The 25210-nt window shown below is 36.1% G+C and overlaps 1 long non-coding RNA gene and 1 other non-coding gene across 3 annotated transcripts in view; both read right to left on the reverse strand.

Annotated features, from left to right (window-relative positions):
• The window catches only part of LOC118519476 (uncharacterized), a 517670-nt gene that overhangs the window by 103997 nt on the left and 388463 nt on the right, over positions 1-25210 (reverse strand). The window lies entirely within an intron of this gene.
• Positions 12492-12617, reverse strand: LOC118519484 (small nucleolar RNA SNORA32). The gene has a single exon (XR_004909183.1). It is a non-coding gene; the product is annotated as a small nucleolar RNA SNORA32 (small nucleolar RNA).

Below are 25210 nucleotides of genomic sequence, written 5' to 3' on the forward strand. Positions count from 1 at the left end.
CTGCAAGGGAGGACAAGGAAGTGAATGGTGGTGAACACACAGAGTCTTTGCCACAGTGTATTTGGTAGAAGGAAAGTCAACCTATTTGGCTGGCACAAAGGGCTAGAGAAATAGACTAAATCAAAGATGGGAAAAACACGAGACTGCTCTCTAGGAGCTCAGGGAGGAAGGGCAGGCACACATGAAATGTTTAAAAACAAACAAGAGAATGTGCCTGATTGTCCTGAAAGTGAAGCATAAAAAGGTGGAAGGGGACTCCTGGCATTGAGAGGTTGCTCAGGGTGGCATGATTGGGAGAGGTTTCAAGATATGTGGAAATAATGCTGAGCCTTTAAGGGTGGTTCAGGAGGCAGATGGTGTGAGTAGATATCTCGGTGGGATAGGTATAGATGTGTAAAGAAGAGAGGGAAACACTGATACAAATGAGGAATGAGGACAAAGAACATGAGTAAGGGCAGAGAGATCATGATAAAGCTGCTGGATGGAGGCAGTAATTAGACAAGTGGTATTTATCAATGAATACCCTTTGGTATTGGGAACAAGTCTTCACTTATAGGACTTCACACCACAGGACTTTTAACATTCCTGAACTCCACCCATCAAGTGCTGGTCCTGCCCCCAAGTAACAGTGACTTTTAAAATCCCCCTGTACTTCCAAAGCTCTGCTTAGAGACAGGCATGGAACAGTAATGCCTCTACTGAGGGCACTAGTCACAGAGTTAAGAGAGATGAGGTCAGACAGGAGGTCAGGTAACCTTTATTCTAGGGTTCTGATGTGAAACTAAGGAAGTTAAGGCAGAGAATATAGGAAATAGAAAGCTACTATTGGTCTTAAATGGGGATTGTGCTGAAAATAGTGTTCAAATCTGTTACCTCTAGGCTTGATGTCGAAGATGGTGGCACCACTAATTGGAAACTGTGTTTCCAATTCAACTTGAGGCATGACTCACAAAAGACTTATACCCAAATCAAGTCTATTACTCCAAATGTCACATATGGACATTCAAATATTAAACAATCAATTCCTGAAAATTCAGGACACTCCTATATTAAGACCACTAAATCAGTCTCCTACCTCCTGAGGCTAGAATGGTATGTAGATGGAAGTAACTTCCGCTAGTGAGAGAAATCAATCTGGCAGGAAACCAGAGAAGTTAAAGTAATCTGAAAGTGTCTAGATTTCCTGTACACATGGCCTTATTCTGTGAATGTTTCTACTATTTAGAGAGCCACTGCAGTTACTTCCGACATGTCAGACCCTTCAGGACAGATATATCTTGCCCTGATTCCCAAACCACTGGAAATGGTTCTCTATCAAATAATAGTACTGCTGATTGGCGAAGCTACACTTTTGTCTCCATATCCTTTGCCCCTTGAGTGGCCCTTAAAATAGGAATTTCTAGCTGAAGAGCATGCTGACTGAAATAGAGCTAACCCACTGGCTGGGATTGCCTGCTACCCCACAACCACAGAGCCTTGCTTGGCCTTCATGGCACTGATGTGGGACAATCACAGAGGCCGGTCAGATGCACCTGCAGACCTGATAGGAAATGTCACCCAGAAATGCCTCAGCCAGAAAAAAGACATCTCTAAATGGATGTTTGAAAATAACCATGATGAGAGCCACAGACAGAGCATTTACAATTTTCTGAAGGAAAAAAAGTTTCACACACAAAAAAGAAAAAAAAACATAGAAAAACAATTCTAAGGAAATATCTCTCATAAAGGGAAACAGGCAATAATTTTTCCAAACTACCTGACATCTTTTAAAATTCACTTGAGAAACAAACTGAGGTAAATAGAGGGGAGGGGGGTGAGGGGATGGGTTAGCCCGGTGATGGGTATTAAGGAGGGCACATACTGCATGGAGCACTGGGTGTTATACGAAAACAATCAACTGTGGATCACTACATCAAAAACTAATGATGTATTGTATGGTGACTAACATAACAAAATAAAATAAAATAATAAAATAAATAAATAAATAAATAAAAATAAAAAATAAATTCACTTTTAGTTTTTTATATTTCCAAGATAAAAATGTCATGTAGATGAACAAGCCTCCTCTTTTGAAAATCCAGATATTCCCAAGCAGGCTCTGATGTAATTATTAGAACATCAAAGTAAATTACTTCAATCAGATTATTTCCCTTCTTTCTTCTCAGGAAAATGCCCTCCATTGAGGGAACAGGGGTCTTGGTTGAGGAAGACAAAACATGGGTAACTTTGACACATGTGCAACTTTGAGGTGTAGGGCACCAGGAAGGATTGCTCTTTAGAAAAAGTGGAAAGTGGGAGTTAGGAGACAGATGGAAAAAGGAAGGGGAGCTTCTCATCCATATGCACATCTGCCTCTCACTACCTCTGGAAGCAAATTAAGATTTTCTTTAAGACAAGAAAGAACTATCACCCTTTTCACTCACAAATGTTTATGGACTGCGTACTTGATATCAGGAAGTACCAGGTTCTGAGTATCTAATAGCAAGCAACACAAACTCTTAATATCTGAAGGCAGAAGAAGGGATTTCATCAAATGGGAAAATCTGCAATTTCTATGGATAGTAAGAAGTTTGGGATCAACACCAAAAAACACTGGTGTGAGGGAGTCCTAGAGAGTGTGAGAAGGAAGAAAAGGGCTATGGGAAAAGGTCTGGATGGAGGGGAAGGTGAGGAAGCTAAGGTCATATGGCCATGACTTTCTCAACTAGGTTGGAGGTGTTTGCTGAGAATAAAGTCTGAGAAGGAAGAAAACAAGGCATAAAATATAGAAAATGTGTTCTTGACCTTGATAAATCTAGTTGTTTTCCTGCTTTTCACCCGCTAGAGGTATGCAGCCTGGTTCCAATGATTTAATGTGCAAACATTTGATAAAGTGCCGGTAATTAGCCTGATATTTCCACCTCCCTCAACCTTCAATGATATTCCAACAACCTGTTAAATACCCCTTTTGGTTCTAGCAACCTACATACTTTCTGATCTTGTAAGAGCTCATCTTTGAAACCAATTAATCAGTCTTTAGTATCAACAAATGCTTATTGAACACCTGAGAAATTACGCATAAAAGTTCAACAGCAACTTTAATAGGAAATTCAAACCTGCTCACTCTATTCCAACTGTTTGGATATCCTTGCTTTCCACCAAATACTTTAAGAGTACTGTCATCTCACTGGCTGTCTCCTCCACAAATCTTCCCAGACAGAAACGGTCTACTCCTTCACCTCCGCTTCCATCAAGTTTTGTTCAAATGTTACCGTCTCAGCAAGGCCAATACTAAAACCCCTTTTTAAAACTAACCTTACACTTCCATTCTTCATGCCCTCCTCCATTTTTCCCACAGCACTTACCATCTTCAAAATACTATGTAATTTTTTTTAAGATATTTATTTATTTATTTATTTATTTATTTATTTATTTATTTAAAGTGAGCATGTGTCAGCCAGTGCAGAAAGGAGAGTCAGAGGCAGAGGGAGAGAGAGAGAGAGAGTCTCAAGCAGACTCTGCGCTGAGCATGGAGCCCCACCGTAGACTACATCTCATGACCTGGAGAACATGACTTGAGCCAAAATCAAGAGTTGGCCACTTAACTGTTTACTGAGCCACCCAGGCACCCCCATAATTTATTTTTTTAATTACATATCTTTCCATCTCCTGCCAAGTATAAATCGCTGTATGTATATGTATTTTCTTTCCTTTTTTATTAAAGATTTATTTATTTTAGAGAAAGAAAGAGAGTGTGTGATGGGGAGGGGCAGAAGGAGATGGAGTAAGAGTCTCCAGCAGACTCTACATTGAGCGCAGAGCCCTACCTGGTGCTCCATCTCATGATCCTGATCACAACCTGAGCCAAAACCAAGAGTCAGAGGCTTAACTGACTGCACCACCCAGGCGCCCCGCTTTTCTTTTATTTTTACTGCCCTGTTGCAAAATCTAGAATAGTGCTTGATGCAAAATAATTTGTTGAGTGAATGAGAAAAATAGTTATGGCTCATTCTATCTCTGAAAAAGAGAGTCTTTATCAGCACCTTCTTGTAGCATTTTCAGTTTCTGAGATCTTTGGTGATTGGTTCTAGAGTAAGATTATAACTAACACAGTCAAGAAATATCTAATGTCATTTATTGAGAACTCCCACCAAAATGACCAAAGGTAGCCTGGGTGGGGGGGAAAAGCAGAGGAAAAGAGAGTGAGAGAGAAATGAAGAGACAAAACCACTGAGGAGTTGGTGTGCAATGAAAAAGACAGCATGTGTTTTAAAACAACAGAAGACTCAGCACGTGAAGAGGCAAATGGGCTGTCCTCTGCCATTTTCCTGGCCTTCATACCACGAAGGAAAGTGAGGTCAAAGAGCATGCCCCACTTGGGCCGAGAGCTTCCACCAACCATCCCCCCGCCACCTCCACTGTGGGAGGCAGTGTCTCTGTTCTTGTAGCTATACTTTAATGGAACTGAGCAAGACCAGGTGGATTGATTATCGATTTAGCCAACTGCTCACAGGAATTTCCTCAGAGAATTAAATGCACCGTAGACTACATATTGATAGAGACAAAATGCTTCTCTGAGGTAAATGTTAGGATGCTTATGCATTGTTTTTATTAGGTCTTGTATTTAAGACCTTACATTTCAGTGTATGTGTTTTCTAATGGGAGTAAAACACTAAAATTATGTCAAAAGAGATTTGATAAACAAATATTAGCTTTATATTCAATTTAATGCATCCAGTGCATAAAACAAGGTTTACAGTTGTTTTACTGTATATATCTTGTCCTTTACCCTCCAATTTTTTTTTTTTTTTTTTGAGATTCTGTAGACCTTTTTCCTCACTTTGCATCATGCCAGATTTTAAAGTCTGGGGTTGCAGACAAACATTAACAAGTATATTTAATCAGTACTCTGGTTGATACCACTATTTGATACCACACTAATGCTTGAATAAGTGTATGGCTCTTCATTTACTTTGGAGGGCTATGTATAAGTTCTATGCAATGTTAAGAAATGGGTGTTTGGGTCTATAATCCTAAATTTGAATCCCAAAATAGCTCACAAAACCTTGGATATACTCATCTCTAAAATGACATAATAATCTACATCACATAATATTAGGAGTATCAGCAATAAAATACATAAAGTGCCTAGCATGGGCCCATCAACACAGTTGCATTTCAACTAGAAGTAGTTCCATTCCACCTCCCTGTTCTTGACTTTCCAATCTTCTATGATTTTTTTTCTCTCCATTCAAGGCTGTCATAGATATAAGGTTTTAGAAATCCCTACCCTCTTTTCCAACAAGACTGATCTCATTCAAGTTATATAAATGGAACTGGCATGCTAACTCAGCACAGTTCTATAAAAACGTCCTCATCAGACAGTGAGCAACTGAAGCTACAGTTTAAGAGAAGATTGTGTCACTCAGGTAGGAACAGTCCCTGTTTTGTTTTCATTCTGAAGGGCATACAGTCTTATAAATGTTAATGAGTTTATTCAGTAAAGACCTCAAACTATTAAGCTGATGTGCTCTACTTCGTTAAAATTTCTCCTGTCTAAAAGATGTCCACTCTCACCCCTTTTATTCAACATACCTCTGGAAGTCCTAGCCACAGCAATCAGACAACAAAGAGAAGAGGCATCCATATTGGTAAAGAAGAAGCTAAACTATCACTATTTTTTAGATGATATGATACCATACATAGAAAATTTAAGCACCTGGGTGGCTCAGTCGGTTAAGTGTCTGCCTTCAGCTCAGGTCATGATCCAAGGGTCCTGGGATCAAGTCCCGCATTGGGCTACTTGCTCAGCGGGGAGTCTGCTTCTCCCTCTGCCTCTGTTCCTCCCTGATGCTCGTGCTCTCTCTCTCTCAAATAAAAAATCTTTTTTTTATAAAGATTTTATTTATTTATTTGACAGATACAGCAAGAGAAGGAACACAAGCAGGGGGAGTGGGAGAGGGAGAAGCAGGCTTCGCCCCGAGCAGGGAGCCCGATGCAGGGCTCAATCCCAGGATCCTGGAATCACGACCTGAGCCGAAGGCAGCCGCTTAATGACTGAGCCACCCAGGTGCCCCAAATAAATAAAAAATCTTAAAAAAAAGAAAATCCTAGGGGCGCCTGGGTGGCTCAGTCGTTAAGCGTCTGCCTTCGGCTCAGGTCATGATCTCAGGGTCCTGGGATTGAGCCCCGCATCTGGCTCCCTGCTCAGCGGGAAGCCTGCTTCTCCCTCTCCCACTCTCCCTGCTTGTGTTCCTGCTCTCACTGTGTCTCTCTCTGTCAGATAAATAAATAAAAATCTTTAAAAAAAAAAAAAGAAAAAGAAAATCCTAAAGATTCTACCAAAAAACTACTAGAACTAATAAATGAATTCAGTAAAGTTACAAGATGCAAAATTAATACCCAGAAATCAGCAGCATTTCTATACACTAATAAAAAAAATAAAGAAAACAATTCCATTTATAATTGCATCAAAAAGGATAAAATACTTACGAATAAACTTAACCAAGAAAGTGAAAGACCCATACTCTGAAAAATATAAAACACTGATGAAAGAAATTGAAGACAACACAAATGGAAAGATACTCCATGCTCATGGATTGGAAAAAATAATATTGTTAAAATGTCCATACCACCTAAAACAATCCACAGATTCAATGCAATCCCTGTCAAAATACCAACAACATTTTTCACAGAACTAGAACAAATAATAGTAAAATTTTTATGGAACCATAAAAGACCCTAAATAGCCACCACAATCTTGAAAAAGAAAACAAAGCTGTAGGTATCACAATTCCAGATTTCAAGATATAACTACAAATATGTAGTTATCAAAACAGTATGGTACTGGCATAAAAACAGAGATAGATCAATGGAACAGAATAGAAACACCAGAAAAAAACCCACACTTCTATGGCCAATTAATCAACGACAAAGGAAGCAAGAATATATAATGGGAAAAGACAGTCTCTTCAATAAATGGTGCTGGGAAAACTGGACAGCTACATGCAAAAGAATGAAACTGGACCACTTTCTTACATCATACACAAAAATAAACTAAAAATGGATTAAAGACCTAATGCAAGATCTGAAACCAAAAGAATCCTAGAAAAGAACACAGGCAGTAATTTCTCTGACACTGGCCATAGCAACATTTTTCTACATAGGTCTCTTCAGGCAAGAGAGAAAAAAGAAAAAGAAAAAGAAAAAGAAAAAGAAAAAGAAAAACTATTGGGACTACATCATAATAAAAATCTTTTGTATAACAAGGGAAACCATCAGCAAAACTAAAAGACAACCTACTGAATGGAGGAAATATTTACAAATGACATATCTGATAAGGGGTTAATATCCAAAACATATAAAGAACTTACACAAATCATCATCAAAAAAAAAAAATCCAATTTTTAAAATGGGCAGAAGGGTTGAATAGACATTTTTCCAAAAACATCCAGATTGCCAACAGACACATGAAAGGATGTTCAACTCATCATCAGGGGAATGCCAATCAAAACCACAATGAGATATCACTTTATGCCTGTCAGAAGGGCTAAAATAAAAAAGATGAGAACTAAGCACTGGCGAAGATGTGGAGAAAGAGGAACTCTCATGAAATGTTGGTAAGAACAGAGAGGTACAGCTGCTGTGGAAAACAGTATGGAGGATCCTCAAAAGAATAAACATAGAAATATATTATAATCCAACAACTCCACTACTGGGTATTTACCCAGAGAAAATGAAAACACTAATTCAAAAAGATATATGCACCCTATGTTTACTGTAGCATTATTTACAATAGCGAAGATATGGAAGCAACCTAAGTGCCTAACTGATAGACTAATGGGCAAAGAAGATGTGGTGTACACACACACACACACACACACACACTGGAATCTTACACAGCCATTAAAAGGGATGAGATCTTGCCATTTGCGACAACATGGATGGATCCAGATGGAAATAAGTCAGACTGATAAAGACAAATACCATATGATTTCACTCATGTGGAATCTGAAAAAAACAAATGAATAACCAAACAAACAAAAAGCAGAATCAGACCTATAAATACAGAGAACAAACTAATGGTTACCAGAGGAAAGGGGGATAGGAGGATGGGCAAAATGGATGAAGGGGAGTGGGAGATGCAGTATACCAGTTATGGAATGAATAAGTAAATCATGGGAATAAAAGGCACAGCATAAGGAATATAGTCAATGATACTGTAATAGCATTGTGTGGTAACAGATGGTAGCTATACTTGTGAACATAGCATAACATAGAGATATTGAGTCAATATGTTATACACCTGAGACAAATGTAACATTGTCTGTCAACTATACTCAAATAAAATTTTTAAAGAAATTTCTGTCTACATACAGAATGAAAATCTTTAATATCAATCATTGTTAACGAGAATTTTAGAGAACCTTACACGAAGTACCAGGGAAGTCTCTATAATTATTATAATGAATATCACTAATTTAGTATTATGTGCCAAAAAATTTTTATTTAATTCTTATAAAAAATTCTTGAGGTATATCTTTTGTACATTTATAATAGTAAAGTTAAGGAAACTGGCTTATAAAAAAGGAAATAATAAAAATGAGAACAGAAAATTTAAAAAAAAAAAAGAAAAAAGAAAGTTGATAAAAACCTGGATATACTCATCAAGAAAAAAAGGTCCATAACACAAATTCCCAATATCAGGAACAAAAAGGAGATTTTCCCTAAAGATTATACACACATTTAAAAGGATAATAGGGGACTATTATATACTTTATGCTAACAAATTCTACAGCTTAAGTAAAATGGGCAAATTCCTCAAAAAATGCACATTACTAAACTGATATAAGATAAAATAAAACTGCTCCATATATCTGCTAAAGAAATTAAATTTATCATTAAAAAAAACTCCATATATCTGCTAAAGAAATTAAATTTATCATTAAAAAAAACTTTTCCACAAAGGAAACAGGCTTAGGTGGTTTTATTGGTGAATTCTATCAGACCATAAGGAAGAAATAAAACCAAACTTAAACAACCTCTTTAAGAAAAAAAGAGAACACTTTTCAACTGATTTTGTGTGTCAAGAATCATGCTAATACCAGAACCTGAAAGACATTACGAAAAGAGAGAAAGAGAACAAGAATTACTGACTAAAATGTAAAATGTAAACTAAATTCTAAAATGTAAACTAAAAATGTTAACTAAATTGGACCCACTTATATATAAATATAATTGTGATGCAGGAAAAAAGATTGACAAATTTTAATGCCAACTCATGATTTAAAAAAAAACTCCCATCAAACTAGAAATAAAATAGAAATTCATTGATCTGATAAAAGACATCTACGAAAAACAAAACATATTGTAATAATTTGTGATAAAGGACTAGACATTTTTTCCATAAGATTATTAAGAAGACAAAGATGTCCATTCTCATCATTCCTATTCAACATTTTACTGGAGGTGATGGCCAGGGCAATAAGTGAAGAAAAGGATATAAAACACACAAAAATAAAAATAGAAATAAAACTATCTATTTGCAAAGGATATCAAGATTAACACAGAAAATTCTAAGGAATTTGCAAAACATCTATTAGAACCAATAAACATATTTAGCAAAATTGCTGTATTTAAAAGTAATATAAAAATCAGTGGTATTTTACATTGTAATAGCAATTACAAAATTTAGTGAAAAATAACTCTCTTCCCCAAATCATCAAAAATTATAAAATACTTAAGAATACATTTAAGAATAGGTGTAAAGTGAAAACTAGAAAACTGCAGAGAAATTTGAAACCGAACAAGTAGAAAGATCTTCACAGATTCACAGATTGTAAGTAAACTAAATTCTAAAATGTAAACTAAAAATGTTAACTAAATTGGACCCACCTATATAAATATTATAAAATTGTCAGTTCTCCACAATTTGATCTCCAAAATTCTCTACAAATTGCTTGAATGCAATTTCAATCACAGTCTCAGCCAACTTATTTGTAGAAATTGATAACCTGATTCTAAAATATCTATCAATATGCAAAAGACTTAAATATCCAAAATAATATTTAAAAAGAATGAAGTTACACAACTTGCACCACATGATTTCAGACTTACAGAGATAGTGTAATCAAGAAACATGGCAATGGCATTAGAGCCAGTAAGATAATGCAATGGAACAGAATAAAGATCAGAAATATACCCATAGTTACATGGTAACTTAATTTCTGGCAAATGTCAAAGCAACCCAATGTGGTAAGGAATATCTTCTTAACAAATTATGAACAACTAAATATATTATATAGGAAAAAAATGCACTCTGACCTGTACTTTACCTAATACACAAACATTAATTTACAGTGACTCATGGTCTCAAAGTAAAAGCTGAAACTATTAATCATTATCACTCTTTATACTATTAGTATCATTGCAATTTGGAGATAAGCAGTTTTCTTAGACTGAATATAGACATCAATAACCATAAAAGAAAGAATTTATAAATTGGGCTTCCTCAAAATTAAAAACCTTTGCTCATCCATAAAAAAAAAAAAACATTAAGAAAAAATAGGTAAGTCACAAGCTAGGGAAAAAATATTTGCAAAACTTACACTTCACAAGGGATTAGTATCTAGTTATTATAAAAAATTCCTATAACTCATTAATAAAAACAAAACAACCTAATAAGAAACAGGCAAAAGATCTGAATGGACACATCATAAAAGAGAATGTGAAAAGGGCCAATAAACATGAAAAAGTACTCAATATCTTTAGTCCTCAAGGAAATACAATTGAAAATCACCACGAAATAAAAGCATACAGTTAAAATAATTAAAAATTTTTAAAAATAGACAATACCCAATGGTGGCAACCCAGAACTCTTATACATTGCTGTGGAAATACTGAATGGTTCAACTACCTTGGAAAAAGATCTGGCAGCTTATCATAAAAGTAAACATATGTCTACCTTGTAACCAAAAAATTTTACTCCTAGGAAGAACAAAGGAACAGAACAAAACCTACACCCCTCAAAAAAATGTACAAGATGGTTCATAGCAGTTTTATTCATAAACTGATTTTCCTTTTCTTTCTGTTCACCAGGGCTCAACTTCTATTCATTAGACAAGTTAAGCACAACCATAGTAGGTTGCCCAACTGTCTCACCCCTAGAATACCCTGATCTACTACCATCACCAGGAAAGAAGTAGAAGAAAGAGCCAGAGACTTGGTGGAGACTTTGTAGAGAGTCTCTCTGAGTTTGGCTGTATTGGGACTGAGTGCTGGAATTGCCTTGACTCCTGCCATGTTGGAGGAGGTGATCAAGCTTGACTCATTTAGAGGAAGCTAAAACAGCTGAGAGTAGTAAGAGATGACATACAGATGTACATCCAGAAGTCTCCATTGACCAAACAGCTGAGGACCAGGGGGCATTAGGCTCATGTATTTCCATATAGTGTGTAAGCCCAACTGCCAGCACTTTGGCAGGTGATGTGGAAACCTGCTCACTCACATGGAGACTTCACTTAGCAACTGTTATGTTCTGCATAGCACTAACATCCTAAGCAGCACTTTGTATTCCTGAGTCTGGACTTTCTATACTGCAATCTCTTCCTGGTTTCCACTCCATATCACAGCCTGCAGATGCATTTGATGCCTTCAATTCCAAAGATTTTCTTAGGTTCTGTAGCGTCAAGAGTCTTCATTCTTTTTCACTTACTGCAATTGCATTAGGACACATTGTCTTTCTCTAGTGTGCTGTATTAGTTAAAACTCATTCATCTTCTATTCTTCCTAGTTCTGTTGCTCTTTCTTTTCACAAACCATCTCCTCCCCAGTTCTGTTTGTTCTTTTGGATTTAACATTTTTAAATTTTTACTTACTGTAGTTGTTTTATTTCAGAAGTGTTGGTTCTATAATTTTAAAAGAATATTCTCTTTGCTACATCTCTTGACCTGTCATATTTTCCAAATTTTATATCCCACTGAGAAGCTTTTTCTAATTTCACTAATGATCTCTTCAGCTGGGCAGGATATACTTATTTAACAGAACAATTAAGTTTTATCTTATATAATTAGTTTTTTTTTAAAGTCAATAAATTTTTATTTAAGGAATTTTACATGTGATTCCTTCTGCTTCCAATCACCGTAGTTCCTCCAAAGTCAGAATCATGATCTTCAAAATAGCCCTTTTAAAAAGAACTTGTTCAATCCACAGTTGTCACTGTCAGTCCTACATAACAGGAACATAAAAGAAAGGTTCCAGAGATGATCATGTAAACTGAAGCCCGCCTCCCTCTGTTAAATCTATTGTATTACAAGTTGCATGGTTATCAGCAAGAGTGATTTAGCAAAAGACATTTGCAAGAGTAGAGATCTAGGCACATGCTGTTCAATATACTAGCCATGTATGGTCAGATGAGAATTTGAAATATGACTATTACCAAATCACATATGGCTTGTGTTACATTTATACTGGACAGTGCTGATCTAGCTGATGGAAATAGAACAGGGTTGATAAAATTTTCCCAATAGGCTGAATGCTAGCAAAGCAGCAGAAAGAAAGAAAACCTAGTGGGAAAATTTTTTTATGGTCATGTCCACAGCAAATGAGAAACTGCATTCTCAAAACCTTGTTAATGACCATTTATAACTAGTTTTATATGTAAGTTTTAATCAATTCCTTCTTGAAACTGCTTAGTCTTTTTTATAGCATCTTGCTCTTCTATGTTTTTTTTCCTTTTATTTAATCATTTTACACATATACCTCTAAGATTGTTGAATAATCTGAAATTCTTAACAACCCAATTCTCTGATGTTTGTTGTATCTGCTGACTCGTGCATTTAGTGGAATGCTCCCCGTATTATATAATTTAAATTTTTATTTAATCTTCAATAGATGCTTATCTGTGGAAATACAGTGCAGCCAAGGTTAAAGATTTATTCCTTAAGAATTTTTTTCTTTTGTGATCCCAAACAAATTTTAAGATTAATTGTTCTCAGTCTGTAAAAACTGCTGTTGATATTTTGATATGGATTGCATTAAATCTGTAGATTGCTTTGGGTAGCACAGACATATTAATAATATTGGTTCTTCAAATCCATAAACATGGAATATCTTTCCATTTGTTTGTATTATCTTCAATTTCTTTCATCACTGTTTTATAGTTTTCAAAGTATAGGTCTTTCACTTCCTTGGTTAAGTTTATTCCTAGGTATTTTATTCTTTTTAGTGCAATTATAAATGGAATTGTTTTCTTAATTTCTCTTTCTGCTACTTCATTATTAGTATGTAGAAATACAACAGATTTCTGTATATAAGTGCTGTATCCTGTGACTTTACTGAATCCATTTATCCATTTTTGTAGTTTTTTGGTAGAGTCTTTAGGATTTTCTGTGTATAGTATCATGTCATCTGCAAATAGTAAAAGTTTTACTTCCTTACCAATATGTATGCCTTTCATTTCTTTTCATTGTCTGACTGCTGTGGGTAGGACATCTGATACTAGTTGAATAAAAGTCATGAGAGTGGATATCCTTGTTCTTATTCCTGATTTTAGAGGAAAAGCTCTCAGTTTTCCACCATTGAGTAGGATGTTAGCTATGGGTTTTTCATATATGGCCTTATTATGTTGGGTGTGTTCCCTCTAAACCTAATTTGTTGAGTTTTTCTCAGGAATGGATGTTGTACTTTGTCAAATTCATCTATGAAAATGATCATATGGCTTTTATCCTTTTTCTTAATGTGATATGATTGATTTGCAAATATTGAACCACTCTTGCATGCCAGGAACAAATCCCACTTGATTGTGGTGAATCACTTTTTTAAAAAATGTACTGTTGGGTTCAGTTTGCTAATATTTTTTTGAGGATTTTTGCATCTGTGTTCATCAGAGATATTGGCCTGTAGTCTTCTTTTTTTGTAGTGTCTATCTGATTTTGGTATCAGAGTAATGCTGGCCTCACAGAATGATTTTGGAAGCTTTCCTTCCTCTTCTATTTTTTTTTTTGGAATAGTTTGAGAAGAATAGTTAGTAACTCTTCTTTAAATGTTTGGTTGGATTCACCTGTGAAGCCGTCTGATCCTGGACTTTTATTTATTGGGAGTTTTTTGATTACTGATTCAATTTCATTGCTAGTAATCAGTCTGTCAAATTTTCTTTTTCTTCCTGATTCAGTTTTGGAACGTTACATGTTCTAGGAATTTATCCATTTCTTGTAGCTTGTCCAATTTGTTGGCAAATAATTTTTCATAATATTCTCTTATAATCCTTTCTTTGCTGTGGTGAGGATTGTTATTTCTCCTCCTTCATTTCTGATTTTGTTTGAGTCCTCTCTCTCTCTCTCTCTCTCTTTGATGAGTTTGGCTAAAGGTTTATCAATTTTCTTGATCTTTTCAAAGAACCAGTTCTTGGTTTCACTGATTTGTTCTATTGTTCTAATTTCTATTTCATTTATTCTGCTCTAATCTTTATTATTTCCTTCATTCTGCTGGCTTTGGGTTTTCTTTCTTCTTTCTCTAGCTCCTTTAGGTATAAGGTTATTTGACATTTTTCTTGCTTCTTGAGGTAGGCTTATATTCTATAATTTTATCTCAGAACAGCTTTTGCTGCAACCTGAAGATTTTGGATTGTGTTTTCATTTTCATTTGTCTCCATGTGTTTTTCAATTTCCTTTTTGATTTTCTTGGTTGACCTATTCATTGTTTAGGAGCATGTCATTTAGTCTCCATGTATTTGTGTTCTTCCCAAATTTTTTCTTGTGATGGATTTCTAGTTTCGTACTGTTGTGGTTGGTAAAGAGGCGTGATATTATTTTAGTCTTTTGAATTTATTAAGACTTGTTTTGTGGCCTAACATGTGATCTAGTCTGGAGAATGTTGCGTGTGCACTTAAAAAAAATGTGTATTCTGCTGTTTTTGGGTAGAATGTTCTGAATATATCTGTTAGGGCCATCTGGTCCAATGTGTCATTCAAGCTAATGTTCCTTTGTTGATTTTCTGTCTGGATGCTTTATCCATTGATGTAAGTGGGGTGTTAAGGCCCGCTACTATTATTGTATCACTGTCAATTTCTTCCTTTATGTCTATTAACAGTTGTTGTATGTATTTAGGTGCTCCCGTGTTGGATGCATAAATATTTACAATTTTTATATCCTCTTGTTGGATTGTTCCCTTTATCACTGTGTAGTGTCCTTTCTCTCTTGTTACAAACTTTAGGTCTATTTTGTCTGATATAGGTATTGCTACCCCAGCTCTCTTTTTGCATCCATTTGCATGGTAAACGTTTTTTCATCCCTTTCCTGTCTTTTTTTTAAAGATTTTATTTTTTTATTTGACAGAGAGAGACACAGTGAGAGAGGGAACACAAGCAGGGGGAGTGGGAGAGGGAGAAGCAGGCTTCCTGCGGAGCAGGGAGCCCGATGCGGGGCTCGATCCCAGGACCCTGGGATCATGACCTGAGCTGAAGGCAGATGCTTAACGACTGAGCCACCCAAGTGCCCCTCATCCCTTTACTTTCAATCTGCATGTGCCTTTAGGTCTGAAGTGAGTCTCTTGTAAGCATCACATAGACGGGTCTTGCTTTTTTACCCATTCAGTTACCCTATGTCTTTTGATTGGAGGAATCAAAAGATTGCTTTTACATTCAAAGTAATTTTTGACACCTATGTACTTACTGCCACTTTGTTACTTGTTTTACAGGTGTTTTTGTAGTTCTTTTCTGTTCACTTCTTCTCTTCATCTCCTCCCTTGTGGTCTGATGGCTTTCTTTAGTGATATGCTTGGGGGATTCCTTTCTCTTTATTTTTGGCGTATATATTACAGTTTTTTTTTAATTCCAGTATAGTTAATATACAGTGTTATATTAGTTTCAGGCATTCAATATAGTGATTCAACACTCCCATATATTACTCAGTGCTCATCAAGATAAGTATAGTCTTAATCTCCTTCACCTATTCCACCCATTACCCCACTCACCTCCTTTCTGGTAACCATCAATTTATTCTCTATAGTTAAGAGTCTGTTTTTTGGTTTGTCTCTTTTTTCCCCTTTGTTCATTTGTTTTGTTTCTTAAATTCTACATATATGTGAGATCATATGGTATTTGTCTTTCTATGATTGGCTTATTTCACTTAGCATAATACACTCTAAATCTATCCATGTTGTTAAATGGTAAGATTTTGTTCTTTTCTTTAGCTGAATAATATTTCATTATATATATATACATCACATCTTCTTTATTCATCTATCACTGGACACAAGAGCTGCTTCCATAGTTCGGCTATTGTAAATAATGCTGCTATAAACATAGGGATGCATATATTCCTTCAAATTAATGTTTTCATATTCTTTGGGTAAATACCCAGTAGTGTGATTACTGGATCACAGGATAGTTCTATTTTCAAATTTTTGAGGAACCTTCATATTGTCTTCCACAGTGGCGATACCAGTTTGCATTCCCACCAATAGGGCAAAAGAGTTCCTTTTTCTCCACATCCTCACCAACACTTGTTTCTTGAATTTTTGCTTCTAGCCATTCTGACTGGTGTGAGATGATATCTCATTGTGGTTTTGATTTGCATTTCCCTGATGATGAGTGGTGTTGAGCATATTTTCATGTGTCTGTTGGCCATTTGGAGGTCTTCTCTGGAGAAATGTCTGTTCATGTCTTCTGCTCATTTTCAACTGGGTTGTTTTCTGGGTGTTGAGTTTGATAAGTATAGAGTTTGGATACTAACCCTTTATTAGATGTGTCATTTGCAAATATCTTCTCCCATTCCATAGGTTATCTTTTAGTTTTGTTGGTTGTTTCCTTCACTGTGCAGAAGCTTTTTATTTTGGTGTATTTCCCACTAGTTAATTTTTGCTTTTTTTTTTTTACCTTGCCTCAGGAGACATATCTAGAAAGATGTTGCTATGACCAGTGTTGGAGAAACTACTGCCTGTGCTCTCTTCTAGGATTTTTATGGTTTCAGGTCTCACATTTAGGTCCTTAATCCATTTGGAGTTTATTTTTGTGTATGGTGTATGGATGTGGTCCAGTTTCTTCCTTCTGCATGTAGCTGTCCAGTTTTCCTAAGACAAGTTGTTGAAGAGACTGTCTTTTTCCCATTACATATTCTTCCCTGCTTTTTTGAACATTAATTGGCCATATAATTGTGGGTCATTTCTGGGCTTTCTATTCTCTTCCATTGACCTATGTGTCTATTTTTGCACCAGTACCCTATTACAGGTTTTTTATTTGTGGTTACCATTAGGCTCATTAGGCTCATATATAACATATTATGCATATAGCAGTCTATATTAAGTTGGTGGTTGCTTAAGTTTGAACCCATTCTAAAAGCACTAACTTTTTACTCCCCTACACACTGGTTATGCATATACTGTCATACTTTACATCCTTTTATTTTGTGAATCCTTTGACTGTTTATAGATACAATTGATTTTGCTGTTTTTGTGGTTTAACCTCTGTCTAGTTGAAGCTATTAATCTATTATTTTTATTATGTTTGTATTTACCTGTGAATTTTTTTCCTTTCACAATTTTCTTAATCCTAATTACAGCCTTTTCTTTCCACTCAAAGAATTCCTTTTAATGTTTCTTGTAAGGTTGTTTAGTGGTGATGAACATCTTTAACTTTTGTTTGTCTGGGAAACTCTCTCCTTCTATTCTGAATGATAGCCTTGTTGGGCAGTTTTTTCCTTTCAGCATTTTGACTATATCATGCCACTTTCTTCTGTTCTGCAAACTCTCTGCTAAAAAATCAGCTGATAGCCTTATGGAGTTTCCCTTGTATGCAACCATTTTCTTTTCTCTTGATGCGTTTAAAATTTTTTATCACTACTTTTTGTTATTTTAATTATTTTTTAAAGATTTATTTATTTTAAAGAGTGGGGAGGGGCACAGGGAGAGGGAGAAAGAGAATCTCCAGCAGACTCCCCACTGAGCATGGAGCCCAAAGCAAGGCTCCATCCCATGATCCTGAGATCATGACCCGAACCAAAATCAAGAGTCAGATGATTAACTGACTAAGGGACCCAGGTGCCCCCCCCTCTTTTTTTAAGATTTATTTATTCTAGAGAAAGAAAGTTTAAAGATTTATTTTAGAGAGAATAAAATTTTTGCTATTTTAATTATGTGTCTTGGTGTGGACCTGGTTGGGTTGATGCTGATGGGAGCTCTCTGTGCCTCCTGGCTTGAGGATGTCAGTGAGTTCCCTTAACCTATTCCTATTTTTTTATTATTCTTTTTTTCTTTTTCCTGTTCACCTTGGTTGCTTTTCATTACTCTGTTTTCCAGCTCATTGATTCTTTCTTCTGCCTCCTCTAATCTACTATGGATTCCTTCTAGCGTACTTTTCATTTCAGTTATTGAGTTCTTCATCTCTGACTGGTTCTTTTTTATATTTTCTTTCTCTTTGTTGAAGGTCTCACTGAGGTCCTCCACTCTTTTCTTAAGCCCAGTAAGTATCTTTATAATGATTATCTTGAATTCTTTATCAGGCATATTGCTTATCTCCATTTCATTTAGGTCTTTTGCTATGGTTTTTCTTTTTATTTTTTCATTTGAGATATATTCCTCTGTCTCATTTTGTCTACCTCTCTGTGTTTGTTCCTATGTATTAGGAAAGTCAGTTATGTCTTCTGATCTTGAAAATACTGGTCTTATGAAGAAGAGGTCCTGTGGTGCACTCTAGCACAATGTCCCCTATTCACCAAAACCAGGGGCTTCAGGGTTGTCTCCTATGTAGGTTGCATGTGCAGGTGCAATGATCAGCAGGCCACTCTCTATGCACTACCAGAGCTTAGCCCCAGCACATGGACTGGGGGCAGATATCTGATCTGACTGCCAGCCCTATCACCAACACCAGCCTCTCAGGGGACAACACAGGGAAAGCACTCTGTTGCTCAGTGCAACTACAGTCCCACAAAGGGGTTGAGGGCAAGCATCTGGTCTGACTGCCTACACTGCCTAACTACAAGCCCATAGTGGCCCCATATTGACTCCTTACTAGCACAGGGACCAAACCTGCCCACAACAGGCAAAGTGGGCCATTGTAGCCTAATGCGCTGAATGCAAACAAGCCTCAGCCACAACAATAAAGCACATGCAGGAGTCACTTTGGAGTGGAGCTGGTCCCTGCCAGGGCTGCTTGCATGATGTGACACGGCAAGAACTGCTTTGGAGGAACTCCTGCCAAGTGGGGCATGTTGGATGGGGTGAATCTGCAGAATACAGGGGTGGGACATGCAGTGTTAGCAAGACAGGTGGAGGGTGTTTGCACTGGTTCCCACAGGTGTCCAGCTATTTAGGCTTGGGAAGAGGGGGAGAGAAGTGGCTCCCACCAGCTCTTTTGTTCTTGCAGAAGTCTCCTAAACATCTCTGCCCCTCCAGAACATCTTCTGAGATTAATAAATAAATCCCCTTCACATATACCCCAGGTGCTTTTCAAACTGCACTTCTATGCTCTATCTCAGTGGGATTGTTTCTCTAAGGGCACAGACTCAGTTTCTTATTGCCTTCTGGCTCTCCCCAAGTCAAGCCTACTGATTTTTTTTTTTTTTAAGCCTACTGATTTTTAAAGCACCCAGAATTAAGCCCCACTGGTAGTAAATACTCAGGAATTTAAGCCCCACTGGTTTTCAAAACCAAATGTTATAGGGACTGGTCTTCTCAGTGCAGGTCCCTTGTGTCTGGAGTGACTGGTATACGGTCTGCTCCTATCCCTTCTCCATGCTTGTGGTGTTCCTCCCATTTGTGGTTAGTCTCACAGACAGTTTGATTCCCTACCATGTCTCCACCCTCTCCTAGTCTTTTTGATATGGCCTCCTGTCTATGATTAACTGTGGAAAGTCTGTTCTGCCAGTTTTCAATGGATTGGTTGCATTGATGTGGTTGTTATCAAGGTGTATCCATGGGATGAGGTGAACTTACAATCCTCCTACTCTACCATCTCCCCAGAAGTCTTAATAATGGTTTTATATTTGATTCTCTCAGTCATATCAAGAATATCAGTCACATGGGACCGAATTTTATGTTGATTTCTTAATTTGGCATCTCTCAGGACAAGAACCTCCTGTAAATTCAAAGCACTACCTCTATGATTCATAGGCCCAGGCTTAAAATAAATCATGTACAACTTTTTTCAACCCAGAAGCCAAGCTGAACCATACAGATGTACTTGTCATCTCCCTGTGATCCTAGGGAGATTGTTTTTATAATACACATTTTCACTGAGATTATAGCATTCTAAAGCTTCCTACTTTATATGTGCTTGTGTGTGTTTAGAGAAGGAACACTGTTAGTCCCAGTTATTTGCCTCTTTTAGGTTCAAAGTTTCATCTTTTGTACCTTCATAAACATTAAAAGTTAAGACTTGGGATTTTACTTTAGGCCAAGTAAGAGTTGAAATGGTCTTACCATTCCATTCTAAAGAACTATAAAACTCGACAAAATATATGAGGCAACTGTTTATAGGTATAAACAACAGGCAGAGTAGAACCTTGAAGGAGGTTTAGTTCACTTCACTTTAGTTGAGCCCATATTCACAACAGTTCTGTCAGGTGAACACGTAGGGAAGTAGAGTCAAAGCAGAACAAAGGTCTTGCTGCTGAGGGGACAGAGATGAGAGTTTATGGCAGTTGAGGTAGCTTGAATTTGCATGTAAGGTTGTAAAGGGAGAACAAACTGCACGGATAATGCAGCCCCAAAATCTGGAGGGAGGTTCCCCTTTGGTTCTTAGTCAGAGCTGAACTGAGCTTGCACAAGGTGAGATTCCATGAGACCTATCAGAGTGGCTGCTACAGGAAAAAAAGTTGAAGGGAGAAACCAAAGGTGATGTGGTGCTGGGAGATGGAGTTCCAACACAACCTAGGTGGAGAGACCTCACTGAGCACTTATTTATTCATTTGTGACTCTAAAAAGTCTACAGTTAGAAGCAAGGAGCAAGCCCCAGAGTAGGGGTCACAAATATTTTCTGTAAAGAACCAGATAGTAAATATTTTAATGATTGCAGGCTACATACAATCATCTTTGTTTCTTCTCTTCCTCCTTCAACTCCTTAAAAAGGTAAAAACCATTAGCTTGTGGGCCATACAAAAAAAGTTTTCAGGTCAGATTAGGCCCGTGAGCCAATATCTGCAAACCCTTTACCTCGATGAAGGGCCATGGCCTAGCATAAGGACAAATTAGAGGGAGTGCTACCCAGAAATGTATAAAACCAAATCTGAAAGTTTTAAGGAGAGTCGGTATTTAACTCTCTGCCAGAACAAAACTAACGCTGTATAAAGGAAGACAAGATAAACCAAACGGTCTACCATATGTTATCCACAACGTCTACCTACTAACAAAAATTTTCAGATAAATTCCATTTCCAATAATGGCAGAATATCCACAGATAGCAATTATAAAACCTGACAGAAAAAGAAACCACCAACAAAATGAAAAGGCAAGCTACTGAATGGAAAGGGATATTTGAAAATTATATACCCAATAAGGAATTAATATCCAAAATATATAAAGAACTTACACAACTCACCACAAAAAAAAACCCCTCCAATAATAATCCAATTTAAAAAATGGGCAGAGTACCTGAATAGATATTTTTCCAAAGAAGATATACAGATGGTCAATAAACACATAAAATGATGCTCAGCATCACTCATCATCAGGGAAATACAAATCAAAACCACAATGAGATATCACATTACACCTGTCAGAATGGTTAGAATAAAAAACTCAAGAAACAAGTGATGGTGAAGATGTAGAGAAAAAGGAACCCTCATGCGCTGTTGGTGGGAATGCAAACTAGTGCAGCCACTATGCTAACTAGTATGAATGTTCCTCAAAAAATTAAAAATAGAAATACCATATGATCCAGTAATCCCATTACTGGGTATTTATGAGAAGAAAATGAAAACACTAATTTGAAAAGATATATGCACCCCTACGTTTACTGCAGTATTATTTACAATAGCCGAGATATAGAACAAATCCAAGTGTCCATCAAAGATGAATGAAGAAAATGTGGTACATATATATACAGTGGAATATTACTCAGCCATAAAAAGAATGAGATATTGCTATTTGAAAAAACTTGGATTGACCTAGAGGACATTATGCTAAGTGAAATAAGTCAGACAGAGGAAAACAAATACTATATGATTTCATTTATATGTGGAATCAAAAAAAAAAATTCCAAATCCGAACAACCAACTAAACAAAAGCAAAAACACAGTCATATATACAAAGAACAAACTGATGTTTGCCAAAGAGGAGGGAGGTGAAGAGATTGGCAAAACTGGGAGGAAAAAAATAATTATAAAACCTGGACATTTTATAAACAATAACTGGAAGGCAATGGAAAGTGACTGATATGAGTTGAATTGTAGTTCCCCCCAAAAATGATTATTTGAAGTCCTGACCCCCAATATCTCAGGATGTAACCTTATGCAGGTTATAATACCTTATAGAGATAATCAAGTTAATATGAGGTCATAAAGATAGACCCTAATCCAATAGGACTGGTGTCCTTACAAAAACAGGAAATTGGGACACAGAGACCCACACAAAGGGAGAACACCATGTGAAGATGAAGGCACAGTCTGATTCACCTACAAGCCAAGCAATGCCATATATTGCCAGAAAACCACCCGAAGCTGGAAGGGAGGCATGGAACAGATTCTTCCTCCCAGCCCTTAGAAGGAACCAACCCTGCTAACACATTGATCTCAGACTTCTAGCCTCCAGAACTATGAAACAATACATTTCAATTGGTTAAGCCACCCAGTTTGTGGTACTTCATTACAGCATCCCTGAAAAACTAATAGAGTAATCAAGAGCAGGCAGAAACTTTTTAGGAATTGACTCTTGGAGAGCAAAGTCCACTAGGGTAGATTTGTATAGGTGACTTTTCACCCAAGGCCACTTCTCAATATATATGGTGTAGCGTAGAAGAAAGTTGTAGTCTTATAGCTTAAGGAATCAGAGGAAGAAATTGGGGCTGGCAAAGCCCCTGGTGGGTTAGGGAGAAAATTATATGAAGGATGGACCCAGCATGGAGTAAGCACCTATATCTGAATATAAAGTCTGCCCAATACCTGGCTGATCCCTGGAATACATATTCATGGAGAAAACTTCAAGAGACTTGGTAAAAACAGAACTTAAAAAGTCAGAAAGGATATTTTTTCAGCTGAACCCAACAGGGAAGATATTGTTTGGAGTTTAAATCCAGCCCAGTGAACTGGCTAGAGCAAAAATCAACATTCCACAGAGGGCAAGCGCAGAATTCAAAGTCTCTAAGACATCATACACACAATGTCCAGTTTAGAATAAAATATTACTCGACTTACAAAGAAATGGAAAAATATGTCTAGAGTCAAGAGAGGAAGCATTCAATAGAAACAGATATTCAAAAGAATGTTATAAACAGCCAATAAGGACTTTAAATCAGCTGTATAAAATATGTTCAGGACTTAAAAGAATTTGTGATAATAAATGTTCATGTGAGGAATCTCAGCAGAGAAATGGAAACCATTAAACAGATTAAAACTAAAGTACTAGAATTAAAGTGTATAATCACTGAAATGAAAAATTTAATGGCAATTCTTACTAGCATATTGGGGAAAGAAGAAAGAGTCAGTTAATTTGAAGATGTATCAATACAAATAATCTAGTAGAAAGAACAGAAAGAATTTGATATAAATAAACATATTAAGTGACATGTAGGAAAATATTCATCTTCTTAATACTTTTTTCATTAAAGTCTCAGAAGGAAAAGAAATATAAAATGTTAAGAATATGTACTTGAAAAATAATAGCAAAAAATCTGTCAAGTTTAGGGGAAAATAAGTGACAGAACCAAGAACCTCCAAAATCCCAATAAGGGTAAACACAAAGAGAAACTCATCTAGGCATATCATAATCATACCAGTGAAAGCCAAAGATAAAGATACAATCTTAAAAATAGTCTTAGAAAAAAAGATACATAATACCCAGAAAAACAGCAAAAGAAATTACAGCTAGCTTCAGATTAGAAAGAATAAAGGCCAGATAATATCTTTAAAGTGTTGAATTCACATTGTCAGCCCAGAATCTTAAATCCAATGAAAAGGTCCTTCAAAAATGATGACAAAATATTAAAAAAAAAAATTCTTGAGATAATCATCTCCAGCAGAACTGTACTAGAGAATAAAAAAGTTCCTCAGAACAAAGGGAAATGATAACAGTTGGAAACTCAGATCCACACAAAGAAATAATAACCATCAAAAAACGCAAATATAAAAGATTATACTTTTTCTTTGCTTAAGTTTTTAAATTTATTTTTTATTGTGATAAAATTCACAAAGACATACTATTCACATTTAGCCATTTTAGAGTATAATCTCTGGAGGTTTTTAGTATACAACCACAGTAGTGATGGTTGTATATCACTGTGGATTTGTATGTTTGGATTCTTTCACATAGCATAATGTGTTCAAGATGCATCCATATTGTAGCATGTAGTAGTACTTCATTCCTTTTTTTTTTCTGTTTGCATATATTTTATAATGTACAAATAATACTCCATTGTATAAATATACTACTATTTGTTTGTCCATTGATCGATTGAGAGATATTTGGGTGGTTCCACTTTTTGGCTATGCTGAATAATATTGCTGTGAACATTCATGTACAAGTTTTTGTGTGAATATATTTTCAATTATCTTGGGTATATACAAAGTTCCATGTGCACTTCAGAAGAATGTCTGCATGTCTGTTAGGTCTAGTAGGTTTATACCGTAGTTCATTTACCTTGCTATTTTCTTGTTGACTTTCTGTCAAGTTGTTCTATCCATTATTGAAAATGGGATATTAAGCCTCCAACTATTATTGGTGAATTATTTCTCTCTGCAATTTTGTCAGTTTTGACTTCAGGTATTTTGTAGGTCTGCTGTTAGCTTAATATTTGTTTATAATTGTTATATCTTTTTGATGAATTGACCCTTTTATCTTTATCTAATGTCCTTCTTTGTCTCCCAAAACAACTTCTGACTTAAAGTAATTTGTATGATATTAGTATAGCTACTCCAGCTCTCTTTTGTATACTGTTTTCAGGAGCGTATTTTCCATACTTTTATTTTCAACCTATTTGAATATCTAAACCTAAAGTGAATCTCTTATAGAAAGCATGCAGTTGAATCATGATTTTTAATCTATTTACTCATCTCTACCTTTTAATTGGAGAGTTTAATCTACTTAC

The sequence above is a fragment of the Halichoerus grypus genome, chromosome 7 (genome assembly GCF_964656455.1).
Source record: "Halichoerus grypus chromosome 7, mHalGry1.hap1.1, whole genome shotgun sequence".
NCBI classification, from domain to species: Eukaryota; Metazoa; Chordata; class Mammalia; order Carnivora; family Phocidae; genus Halichoerus; species Halichoerus grypus.